This window comes from Egretta garzetta, unplaced genomic scaffold (genome assembly GCF_000687185.1).
Source record: "Egretta garzetta isolate BGI_Z169 unplaced genomic scaffold, ASM68718v1 scaffold163, whole genome shotgun sequence".
Lineage (NCBI taxonomy): Eukaryota > Metazoa > Chordata > Aves > Pelecaniformes > Ardeidae > Egretta > Egretta garzetta.
The window spans coordinates 6,384,510-6,397,731 of record NW_009259308.1 but is presented as its reverse complement, the minus strand read 5'-3'; the positions used below and the strand labels follow the sequence as shown (position 1 = coordinate 6,397,731).

The 13,222-nt window shown below is 40.8% G+C and overlaps 1 protein-coding gene across 1 annotated transcript in view; it reads left to right on the top strand.

The window, feature by feature from the left end:
- FGGY (FGGY carbohydrate kinase domain containing) overlaps positions 1 to 13,222 on the top strand; it is a 327,463-nt gene that overhangs the window by 79,828 nt on the left and 234,413 nt on the right. Inside the window, exon 6 of the mRNA XM_009636237.2 lies at positions 5,173 to 5,238. The gene's annotated coding sequence lies outside the window, so the exon portion shown is untranslated. The remainder of the gene's footprint in view (positions 1 to 5,172; positions 5,239 to 13,222) is intronic.

Genomic DNA, 13,222 nt, shown 5'->3' with positions numbered 1-13,222 from the left:
ATAAAACTTACCCATTCCAGTACCTAGCTACTATTTAAGATTGCTTGCCAGCCAGGGAAGTTGTTATGCAGGTTGCCCTTAAATAGCTCATGTTTGACTGCAGAGCACCTGTTAGTTGATTGGGAGACAGTAAAATTCAGGGCAAAGGCTTCCCAAACACAAAGGATTGCTTGTGGAAAAAGACCTTGTTGATCTTGGATGAAGTTATAACCACCACTTGATGACTTTAGTGAGGCATTGTATGGTGTACTAAGTCTGTACATGTGTTTCTGTGTGTGAAAAAACAACACCTGAGCTAAACAGAGGAGAACAGAGCTAAACCGAGTCTCCTCCTAACGGTCTTTCTTCAGGTGTATTTTATGGAGCACTTTTGAAAGAACCTTTTGTGTAAGCCCCTTGGAAACTCTTTTCAAAGGCCCTGTGCAGAAGTGCCAGAGCCTGTGGGCCACCTTCCTGCTCAGAGCTTGCATCTTGTAGCTCATGTCTTTCCAGTTCAGACTTTAGTCCGTCAGATCAGGTGTTCCAGACCCTGCAAAATTTGTTTGCTTTGGTGGGAGGTGGAGGAGCTTGAAATAAATGAGTATTTTTACAGAAAAGTGTTCTCTCTTTATCCTAGTCCCTGTTCGTTCAACTGTTACCACACACTGCTGCACCCTTAACTGCTTCATGCCTCCTGCTTGCTGTCCTCTCCAGAGGCATTTATCCCGTCTCTTAGAGTCAGCTTTGTGTTCTGACTCATTCACTATTGTGTTTGTGGTTAATTTTATGGGGCGAAGCAACTGGGATAACCTTGTGAAGATCAAAACATAGTACTATTAAGTGACACATGGTTACAGTATTAATTTTCAAATACAATTTTTCAAATTTTCAGAAGGTATAATATTAACATTCATCTGTTCTTTACAGGACCGTGCTTGTTTTGAAAGATAGACAAGCAAAAACTTCATGATAACATAGTTCATCTACGAAATAACTCATTCATTTTCAGAAATTTTGTTTTAAAAGAGCTACTCTAAACTGCCAGGATTCATGAAGCTGTCCTCAGAAGACAGCAGTCTAATCCAGAGCCCGCTAGAGTCTGTGAACATCTTTTTGTTTTGCTGACTTGGTTTCCAGTAAAGGACTGTGTGATGAAACATGGTGACACCTTGGTCATGCTGACTTGTATCTGTAGGATCTCCTTGCTCCTCAGGACCTCTGTTTTTTGTGGTTCAACTGCAGTCTGCCAGAATAACTTTGACTTTCTTAGCAAGAGTTGTTACTCACTGCAAAGCTTCTCAAAATTTCCGCTCACTTTCAGAGCTAGACAATTTAGTGAATTGGCGCAATATGAACAGCATTGCCCAAAATGTTTACGGTGAACAAAGCCATACCACTATGTTTTTGGCAAACAGCTATATTCTGAATACTTGCAGGATCTTTTCAATAACCGCTGCATCCTTTCCCAGCAACTCTCTCAGGGGCTTCTGTGCAGGCTGGTGAGGAGGCTGCTATTCACAGAAGTGAGATTTGCCACTGGACAGGGCAGCTTGATCCATCCATAGTGCCCGCAGGAACTGGCTAGGAGCTGGTAGTTATTTCTTACCATTCAAGTTACTTCATACCTTTGCTTTAACATTTCAACCAGAAATGAGTTATTTCTTAACCACTGTGCAAGGCAGCACCTCTGAAATCTTGCCGAGTTTGGGATTTACCACCCCACCACACACACACACAATACCTTCCACCCCACTCCAAATGCCAGAACGAACACAATGCACATGTTTGAACGTCAGACATCCAGGCTCAAGTTGAGAGAAGGCCAAGCAGTACACCAATCACATGCAGCAAGCTGATCTTTTGCTGCAGTTTTTGTTTAAAACCTGATTATTTGTGCAGGCTGGATTCTGAAACATTTGGTTTGGAGCTCGACGAGCAGAACCCACAAACTGGATGACTGCCCGGTGTGCTACAACAAAGGGAGAAAAAGAAGGAGCCTCTGGTATCATTCGAATGCTTGACTGTTTTTTTCAGCAGGTATTTTTTCAGTTCACAGCAGGCCATTGACACCAGAAAGTGCAGTAACGGCAACCTCAGTGGTGAAACTGCCGATGTTACAATCGGAAGGAGATAAAGTGAAGTATTTGTTGGAGTGGAAGTACCAGGAAATGGCTGAGACATCACATGACAGAGGATGTGCACTCTGTAGCAGAGGGACGTATTTACTTACAGGCTAGACTTCCACCAGACTCGACCAAAGGCAGTTTTGGCTAGGTATTTGAATTACCTGACCCACTTGCAGTAGGAAGTCATTATATAGATAGTAAATACCTACCCCACCCTTGGTAGGCAGACAGATTCTTTGCCAAAACGGTCTAGCTCAGCTTTGCAGAATATAAAATATTGTACCTTTCTAGTTAAAGCTGTCATTGCAGAGACATTAGAAGCTGCTGCTCTTCCAGTAAACCGCTCCACTTCTTGGCATTCGATCATTGTAGAGAAAGCCTCTAGGATTTACCTCTTACTACCACCTGGAACACAAATCATACGCAAAGAATAAGTCTGAATTTTTTCTTAAGGTGCAAATCACTTGCTTCTCCCACTGAAAAGCTCCCAGGCCCTGTGGCAGTGAGGAAAGTTGCCTGTGATGGAGGATACCGACAGGAGCTGAACACAACCATTCATTTGAAGTGTTAAATAGAGACTCCAAGACAGTTTTTCCTAGACTTTTTTGTTTCATTTTCTTGTAATGAAAGCTGCAGCAAACTTAGCACACATAACATGCTTGGTGATTAATTATTGTTAATTAATGGATGGGTTTAAAATTTTAAGCAAGATACTTGAAACATTATCTACATGTTACCATTTAAAAAAAATTATGTTGCTATTATAATAATTTGTAACTGTAAATTCTTTTCCCCATAAATAGGTGAGATTTCACCAACATCTGTGGCCTGCACTAATGTTGACCTTTAGCATAACCCTGCAAATTACCACCAAGATAAGATTCTGATCTTGCTTACACCAGAGTGTAGTTGGAGAAAGTCCATGAAAAGACAGCAGATTTATACTAATGCAGCTAAGAGAAGGTCTGGTCCAAAACAGATTTTAAAGTAAGGGGGCTTAATTCAGATTAGAATGATGATGGCCGTTGCTTGGGCTGTAGGAATAGGTGATGATAGAAAAGAGAGGAGGACTCATGCTTATAGAGGAGTCTTGTCTTCTACTGCACACATATCTCAGTTTAATTTTGCTTATATTTTGTGAGTCTTCAGATACTGATACTTAAGATGCTGGGATGGGCTGGAGCAGTTCATTTAGCAAAAACTGAAATGAAAATTTTATTTCCTTCAAAGGTCACTTCTCAGATTTCAGGGGGTAACTTTTCATGTTATGAAACCAGGGGACAATCTTGCTTGTCCTTCTCTGCAAAACCAGTGACTGTTTGCTGAAGTTGACCTGATCTGTCTGTAGGCATGGGGCTCATGTATTGCTGCTGACTTCTCTGTGCACCACTTGCTTGCTGCCTGGGTTGGATGGGCATAAGAGAGACCAAAGCTAAGTTAAAAAGGATTTATGCTCCTATTCTCCTGGATCATTAGTCACATATGTACGGTTTTAAGGACAATGTGTTGCATTGGGCTCAACAGGGTATTTTAATGCACTAAGGCAAAGATCCATAAAGGACATAAGCACCCAGCTCTGAGGCTGGGATTCAGAAGCCTTAATTAGGATGCTACTTTGCCTTCACAGGGAGTTGAGAGAATTCAGTGTCTAGTAATGGGATTCACATGTACCAGTACTCTGAGCAGGGTGATTGAGTTAGCAAACTGGAAAAATGCTGAAGAAAAGGCTATGTTTCTGTGCTTCAGTTGGTACCTAAGACCTTTTCTTGGATCTGAACTGAATGCTGAAGTTTTAGTAATATGTACCAGTCAGCTTGTGTTTACAATTCCACTGAATTTCCTTAGGGAAATAAATCAAATGAAACTTTTTTTCATTTGACCCTGTTACTACAGGAGAAAGCCTAACACCAAACTGCACTGGAGGCCCACTTCCCTTGTTTCTATTCTATTTATGAATACCCTTCATCAACTAATCACTGTTTGGCATGGTATTAAATTTAATCACTGAACTCCAAAACATTGTAATGTGTCTACCTACTCCATGGTTCCATTTGGATGGAAATTTTCTATCTCGTTTAAAGACTATTAAAGCCCTGCCTTTCTTGTGTAGAACAAAAGGGTATTGTTTACTTTGTTTTTTGTTATTTTCTATTCAACAAAAGATTATTATTCTGTCTCCTCAGTGCTGAGATCCCTGTGAATGTGTAGACCTCCTTTCTACTTGCTTTTCTTTCCCCTGGATGACTACAAAATAGAAAAATTTTCTTCACGTAGCAGCTTATGGTTAAAATGCACAAAAGCAAATGTTATTTATCTAAACTTTCAAGGTTTTCCTAATGAAGGCATTAATTAAAAAGCTGATGTGAGACATAATTCAATAAAGAAACAATATTACAAGGCACAGCAGCAGTAGCAATGAGAATAACGCACGTTTATGATTAAGAATTAATCTTTCATGATATAAACCCAGTTGTTCCAGTGAAAACCTTTTGGCCTTTTAAGATCCTTTTAAGAGATGCAGCAAACCCACCAACAGGTAGTTGTTTGTTTGGATCCCATTATTGCCACATAGGGAGAATAGCTTTTTGATCCTACAGCTAGGCAGCCTGTGGGCAGGAGAGCAGGGTTCTTGCTGTTTGAGAGCTAGCAGCCCATTCACAGTGGGTTGACTTTCAAAAGACCCATTTATTGAATGACGCAAGGTGCAAATTATGACTCACTCTGCATAGGTTAAGTTTGTAAAAATCAACCTATATTCATCTTCCTAGCACCTACGCAGCTGCATAATGTATTTATTATCTCTAGGGTCCCATTAACCCTTTCAGAGGCTTAAAAGTGATCTGCAATACAACCCAGACAGACTGATGTTCTTATCTAGTGAATTGAAGTTTTTCTCTTTTATCAGTGGTGATCTAGTGAACAGCAGATTTTCTTCTCTCTGGCCAGGATTAGGTCACAGTGGCCCAGCAGTCTGGGTTTGAACATTTCCTCCTGTTCTAACAGACCTCATAAAAAATTCTTTGACTGCTGGTGGTATTTGCTGATCTGTGACATTTGTGTTTTCCAGGTCTCAACCAGATGAACCCAGGCACTCTTCAATCTCTGAGTCCTCTAATGATCTTGCAATAATACTGTAAGTAATCGTTGTGTATTAGAAACAGCTTTTTAAGCAGAAGTTTGGTGCTAGTCCGGCGCATTTTATTAGTTCAAACATTTCCTTCTGTTTCCCACTTGTATCGCAACCTACTTTTCATAGTAGATTGAAGCAGTTTTGATGTGTTTGCAAGGCCTTTAAAAGAACAGATCCACCTCTTCACCTTCTCCACCCATCTCCTTCCCTGTCTTCTCTCCCTTTCAAAGGGAAAACATCAGGAAGTTTGGAGATTCAGATGTGGTTCCTAAACCTGTGTCAATGAGGAAGGTCTACTATGCTGCTGGAAATGGTGCTCAGCCACTTGTTCCTGTATTTCAGCTCTCCTTCCTCTCAGGAAACCCAGACTTCAAGGGAAGGAAAACCCCAAATGACCCTTGTACATGTCATTGCAAAAAGTGGTGGTTGCTTAAAAAAAAGGGTGTTACCTTATATACATGGCTTCATTTCTCCACCTATTCCTTTACTGCGCATGTTACAAATAATGACAGCTATTACAGGACTGGCTGTATGGGATGCGCACTGAGAAATGAAGCATCTCTTTCTTTGACCCCTTGTCTATAGTCCTAACTCAATAGAATTTTCCTTGTCTGGCAATATGGCCAGACTAGAGGAGGGATTGTACCTTCTCTTAGTTCTGTTGGTAAATAAATACTGCAAAAAGCTTTTCTCCAATGTTGAATCAAACACCGAAATTAATTTACTTCCTCTCTGCTCATACATACTATGTGTCAGCTTTCTGCAAGCCATAGTGTGCTAACCTACTCACAGGGATTCCTACAGAAAGGAAGTGGCAAAATTGCATGTAAGATTATTTACAGCAAACTGATGTGAAAAATGAACATTGGCAAGATACTTGTCTGTGTCTTTACTTGGGGAACACGTACTACCCTGTGACTTTCATGGTCAGTCACATCTAAACATAAAATGTGAGTTTCAGAACACATGTAGGGAGCAGATTGGAATTGAGAATAAAAATCTATATATGCTGTTGTTTTTAAGCCTGTAATAAAACTTACTAAATACTGATGAATAATAGATGCATTTAAAGGAAATTACAATCTGCTCCTGTTTAATCCTTGAAAGAAAAAGGCAAATTTACTTATGAATTCTCTGTAATGGTTTATTCATTAAGACAGAACAATGGAGGCTTGGTACAAAACTCACTGGAATCAATAAAAAGACCCCCATTTTATGCCCCAAGTTTGTAGCCTACACAGAAGTCTGTTATGGCAGCTGCCACCTTTACTAACACACCAGGGTTCAGACCAGGTTCCTCTAGGGCTACAGTGGTAATGGCTCTTAAGTCTGGCTGAAAGAGTCTGATATTCCCTGTGGATTAGGCACAGAGGTGGACCTGTAACATGCACTCACCTGTGCGTTACGTCAGTAAGTCTAGTATGTGCTGTTCCAGTTGTAGCTCTTGTAAATTAAACAGAGAAATAAGCTGCTTTTTCACCTCATGCCACTGCTGAAATACGATCCAAAGCTCAGGTAGATTCCAGCTGTGATCTTGCTCCTTGGTTATGAACATACATTTATGTTCTCAAGACATTAGAGCTCCTTCTACGCAGGCAAAAATTGTAAAAACAAAATGAACAACATTCTCTGTGTACAGTAGAGTTATTTAAAGTGCCTGAGGGTTTGAACATAAGCAGACACTGTGTTCGCATACAATATAAGCAAGACTTCCGGGTTTGGGCATTTAAAATGACAATTAAAAATACAGCAGGCATGTTTCAGCAACTTTATGGGATGCCATAAATATCCAGAAAAGGATTCCAGACAAAAGTAAAGTTCGCAATACGGATTTTTTTCTTCTTTTTGTTTCCTACCTTGATTTTTAGTGTGATGTGTTGCGACACATCAAAAAACTAATGAAACAAAAGTAAAGGGCAGAAGGTGTCTTGCTCATTGGAAGCTATGGTACAACAGAAAATACTTCTTTGGGAGAGTCAAAGTTTACAATCTGTATGGCTCTGTTCAGGTAATTGTTTTAGCTTCCTACTAAAAAGCCCCAAACAACTCTGGAAGGTAAAAAACACTTTCCTTCCTCAATACAGAAACAGACACAATAAACTCAAAATCTCTCCCTGGCACAAGTTTGCGTACCATGACGCTACCTAATTACTTAGACATATTTACCACAAGAATGGTGCTGCTGTGTAGTCAGTCAGCTATTCCCACTGTAGCCTCCTGACAGCATGCCATAGATTATGAAATTTTGTACTGTATCGTGTACCTTGAAGCAACATAGTGTTTACAAATTTATAAGGCACATCCTGTTGTGAATGTGTTTTCAGCATTAAGCTAAGGTGAGAAGAAGAACCTGAATCTCAAGTTAACGATATAATTACAAGGCATTTCTTCCTTAAAGCTTTTTTTTCCTGCCACTTGTAAACCCTTTGACAAGAAGAGTTCCTCAGCTTCTTTGGTTTTTTTGCACCTGAATTTCTCCTTAATCTTCTCCTTAATCTCCAAAATGCTTTGAAATGTTGTTATGACATTGAGTGGAATTTCCTCCAGGATGGTCATCTCCTTCCTAGCCTTAAGATAGGAGACAAATTGCAGTTTGTTTTCAGGTAGTTCTGAAATCCATCTCTTCTTTTTGTGACACTTTAGCAATGCATTTTGTTCTGTGCATGCATTGAAACCACGTAGCCATCAACTGACCCACCTAATGATGCTCAGGCAAAACTCACACCCCCACCCCAGCTTTCCTGGGTTTCTCTCAGTCTCCCCACTCACCATAGGAGTCATATGTGGCTTCTCTTTTTTTTTTTTCCCCCACCTCTCACTTTTGCATTCTGAAAAAAATGTAAAGTCTTTTATAGGTTTTGATGTATTTGCAGGGAATTTACCTTCTTCCTCAGTGCAGGGCCCAAGGAGCAGTTACTCTCTTGTCACTGGATACCAGCATTGGGATTGTTTTTCCACCCCTGAGTTAAGCAACGCTCCGCATTAGTGGTCCAGTCTCTCCATCAGCACAGGAAGTGCACAAACCAATCCACAGGGACTGGGAACAAGACATCTGCCAGAAAAGAGGGAGATAGAAGGTATCTTAGGGTTACATTTGTTTACTGTGGCTGTGCATTTGCTTTGGTTTTGTTTTCCTTTCCCCTCCCCTTTACCACAATTCAAGACTATGTAGGAGGTCTTTTTTCCCCTTTGCCTGTATTTATTTCCTTTAATTAGGCAATAGTTTTTCAGTCTGAGGGGTTCAGAGGCAATCTACTTCTCCCTTTCTACCTTGCTAGCTGTAGCCTCTTGTTCCCGACCCTGCCACAGTTGCAATGCCATGCTGTGAAACAAAGTTCAAAGGTCTTTTTTGTTTGTTTGTTTTTTACCCCGCATTCCTTTGCCTTTCCCCTGCATTTTCATTCCTGCTTAGTGTAGCCCCAGCAGCACTTTTCCCCCATGTGGAGCATCAGGCACATCCCTCAGGCCTCCTACTGAATTCTTTACCTCCCTCAAACACGACCTTAGGCTGGATCTCACCCCTCATGCAGGTGCTCAGCACAGAACAAAGTTCAAGTCCATTTAAGAGCTATTTGAGGGGCTTAAGGGGGCATGAGATAGGGTACATTTTTAACACTCATCCTCTGTGCAGGATAAATTTGATGTTAATTTTAGTGAAACTACTGTGGTGGATAGTCTTTCTAGCTATGAGTGATCTTGTGTGCTTATTCCTTTGCAATAGCAGCTAGTGAGTTCTTCATTTATACAATCAACCTGAAACTGTCTTGATGAAATAAAGTTTGTAATTGCTGCTATCACAAAAATCGTAACAGGAAAAGCAGTTGCAGTACATCTCCAGAATGCTGTCTCCAGCTGCTATACCTTGCTGAACATTGCAGATGGCTTCTCTGGTGATGGAGAAGTGGAGCTCATCTGAACATGGAACAGATTTGAACAACCTCTTTCACCTGTCCAGCAACACAGAATTGTTCCTTGCCTTTCAGTTGCTCATGTTTTGCCCAGGCTAGACAAAACTTCAGCTATTTGGGCAAGTGTTACCACAAGCCACTGCACCTCAGTCTTAGGAAATTTGTCTTGCTGTTCAAAACAGTTCCTCACACTCCTTGACATTTCTTCCTACGGGTATTTGTAGGCTGTTATGTCTGCCCTTACTTGTTGTTTAACCTAGCATTAAGCATTTAGCTCTGTCCTCATAAATCATTTCCCCTCAGCTCTTCAGCTGTCTGTGCTCCTAAATGTGAAAAACCCAGGCTAAGCCTACCCTTTCAATGAGTACTCCGCACAAGATTTTACTGGTGGCACAAAATCATTGCTCAAGCCATGATTTGATTCCTAGCTTATTGCACGATCCTTTGCTGATTATACTGACCTAAGGATCTATATCAGCAGTTCTCTGGTTTTCTTTTGCATGTCCTCCCACATTTAAGACACATTCCACCTCTTCCCCCAACTTTAAAACCACCAGTTCAGTCTCCCTGCCCCTTCTCCTCAAGAGCACATCTGGGAGCAGCAGAGGCTGCAAGGAGTGTCCCTGCTGCTTCTGTTCCCACTTCCTTCATCCATCACACTTTGCTGAAGGACTTCTCTGCAGCCAGAAGATGGTTCCTGGGTGCAGGTGGAAGGTGGGCTTCCACAGCACATCTCCCAGATCGGTGTCTGGTGGGTGCAGCTCCCTGGAGCAGGGTGCAGAAGAGTAACTGGCTGGATTCAAACCTCCTCTGCCCAGATCTGTGGCAGGAGCTGGCGGGCAGGGAGCTGGGCCACATGCTTACTGGCTGGTTTGGGGAGCATGGGAAATTCTTGCATTTTTGCCCCTTCTGTGGGCACCTGTCTGCATATTTGGAGTGGCTTGTCTGGACTTAATGCATACGAATTTCAGGAGCTTTGTGGTGAGGCAAGAATGTGATGTTGATTAAGGCATCTTTGAAGGTATCTGGATCTTTAAACAAATGAATTGCCACAAAATTATCACCAGGAAGAATTCAGAAGAACCCTGAAAAAGGTGCATTTATCCAGTTTATGAGGACACTTACTGTGACTACAGCAGGGATATTAAGAGTTGTGTAAGGCACAGAAATTACTTCAAGGTGCAAATAAGGCTTTGGTTTTTAGGGAGAAGAACAAAACTTCTTGTGGGCAGATTTCCCCATAGCTGCCTATTGAAAATTTCATTTTACTTTTTTGTTAAATAGAGAGATCCCTAATCTGTTATAGGATATCATCTCATAAGCATAGGGTTTCCTACCATCACATGCGAAGTAGGGTGTTGTTCTCTTTTTAGCTGGTAAAAATTTGGAAATTTCAAAATGATCATGAAAGCAAGAGGCAGAATGTGATGGAAGATATTTTCCTAAAAACTCAAAAAACTTAGACAAACCTCAGGTCTATGCTGCATGTCTTTCCTACTTGCACATTCATTTTAACTCCTCCACTCTCATCTCATTTGTTACTGTTTTAAATGCGGCTGATTACTGCAGTGCGTTTTCTTTCAGGACTCTTTCATCTCCGGGTTGGAAGAATCATCCATTTGCCTTGTAGGAGAAGAAGAGTTCGGTTCTAAATTTGGGATGACTTGTTCAGAAGCTACTTTTGTTTCACCTCTGAGCTACAGACCCACCCTTTAAAATTCTGAACATTTATTTTGATTTTTCTGAAGACTGAATTGTCTTCTGACATGAAGAAGAGTGTCATATATAAGTATGAATTAAGTTAAATTTTATCTGGGAAGTTTAGTCTTGTTTAATGGCTTTGTTCGGTTACTCTACCTGTTCACTATGTTCACATGAACATTAAAATCATGCAATCATTACATTTTCTCCTCTAAAATAAAGGAGATTCTTGTAAGAAACTTAACTCTCTGCATGTTTTCTTTGTTTCCATATAAGCGTACACATGCACTTTTTAGTTTTGTTGAATAACTCCTTCAGCCACATTTTTTTCCCTCTGTTTACATCTCTTCAGACACAAGGCAAGCACAGAAGAATTCCAAGGGTAAGCAGCAAAAGAAAAATCTGGTTCCTCCTTCAGATCTTCAAAATCATGGAAGTGTTGTATGCCTATTTAAGCTGTTGTAGAAAAAGCCACTGGTGTTCAGCAAACTGTATTAGGGTTTTCAAAACCATGGCATCATTTTCTGAAATTTGATTTACTAGGTCCCAAAATGAGAAAGAAGAAATGCAATAGTCCACTTGGAAGTGAGGGTCTTTCATTTCTGCCTGGTTAGTAGTTTAGTAAAAGTTTAGCTATGTAAACACTTATTCACCAGGAAGAGTTAGTCATTGCCATGCTTTCTTATACTCCGTTACCAGTTTTCATGTTGTTTTTCTGGGCCTTTCTCAGCAGGTCCGTGAAGTCTAACCTCTCCTACTGGCTTCTCGTATTCCTTCATTACATATTGATATGCTAGAATGATGACCTCTATAGAAACTCCTGGAAATATATGCATTAAGTATTGAGGCAGCTGTGCATTCACGAGACTAAGTCAGAAACAAAGCTAAAATCCCTTCCAAAAGTGAGATTGAACATTTAAAATGAACCAGAGGAGATCTCACTGGAAATGTCCATATTATCACTATCCTCTCTTTGTTAAAAAGCATGAAGACTGAAGCAGGCTGTCTGACAGAAGCAGATTCTGCACTAGTATTGCGTACACAAGTATGGAAACTGCAGTTTAAGAATAGACTAGGATCTGCAAAAATATGCTGTAATCCCTCTGACCTCCCACATGAGGTGTGAACATCTTCTAGGGAGAGATGTGGGACCGAGCTAATAACCTTTGTGTTGGCTGTGTGAAACAGTTCCAGCTTTCTCTGCTACAAAAACCTGGAAATCCTTGGTTTAAGGTTGATCCATGAATTGCTAAATGGCCTCATGCCCACTGACTCAGGGCAGTGTATATGAACTGGGTAAGCAAAAGCTAATCACCTCCCGTAAAACATCTCTCCTCTTGAATCTGGATGGGCCATTTTGTCCCATGATTACTTGCTTGTGTCTTCACTTACATGTGATCCAGCCTCCACAGAAGGCAGTAGGAGTTATTTTTCTGATTTTTATGGGAAAGGAATTGGACCCTGACTTCAGCAAATTAGTTTCTCTGAGCAGATTGGTGTGCGGGGTGTTGCTTGATGATGCAGTCAGAGCGCGAATTCTGCAAGAGCCACAGGCTGATGGCAATTCTCTCAGTCCCACTCAGGAGAAGATATTTGCCAGGCAGATACATCCTCTTTAATAAGCAGAAGCACATATTTCTGTGGCTTGCTCCGCAAACACCTTCCCTTCAGAGGTGGTGCATTTAGAGTACCAAGATTTGAGGGAAGTGTAGGAGGGTTTCTGTCTACTTCCCAGACCATTTCTAAGAAAGAAAAAAAAAAAAAAGAAGCAATATACAATTCAGCTGACTTGAACATTAAATAGAATACATTTAAAAAGCCATGACATTTTTTGAGTGAGGGTGCATTTAGAAAACTTCAATTTTTTTTAAAACCGTTTTTATACTGTGAGTTGTGGACACAAAATTATTACTGCTTCATACCTGTAGCTGAAAAAGGAACCATGTACCTCTGAATGTCAAACATGGCTTTAATCTGCTTCACAGCTTGTTTTGTTTTGTTTTTCTCTGTTTCATTTCCCTTTGCGGTGTTAAGCTCTGACCCTGAAAGGTGAGGAAGTGAAGGAAATGGAAGAGTGAAATTTGGGGAGTCTGATGCTAAAAAGCCAAGGGAACCACGAGGCCGTCTGTCTGGTTGTGAGATTGAAATGTAAGTGGACTCCTCAAATTAATTACTTTGGAACCCACTTATGTATGTGGACTCCCTTAAGCGTAAGTCTTACATTATGTCACCAAGATGGCATTTGGGCTTGATTTATGTTGGCACAAAAGTAGCTATAAGCTGCACATGTGTGCCCATAGTAGCCCCTTTTCAAACAGAGCATGTTTATAGAAACAGGAAACATGGCTGCAGCAGGAGTACACCGAGCCTCTGCTGTG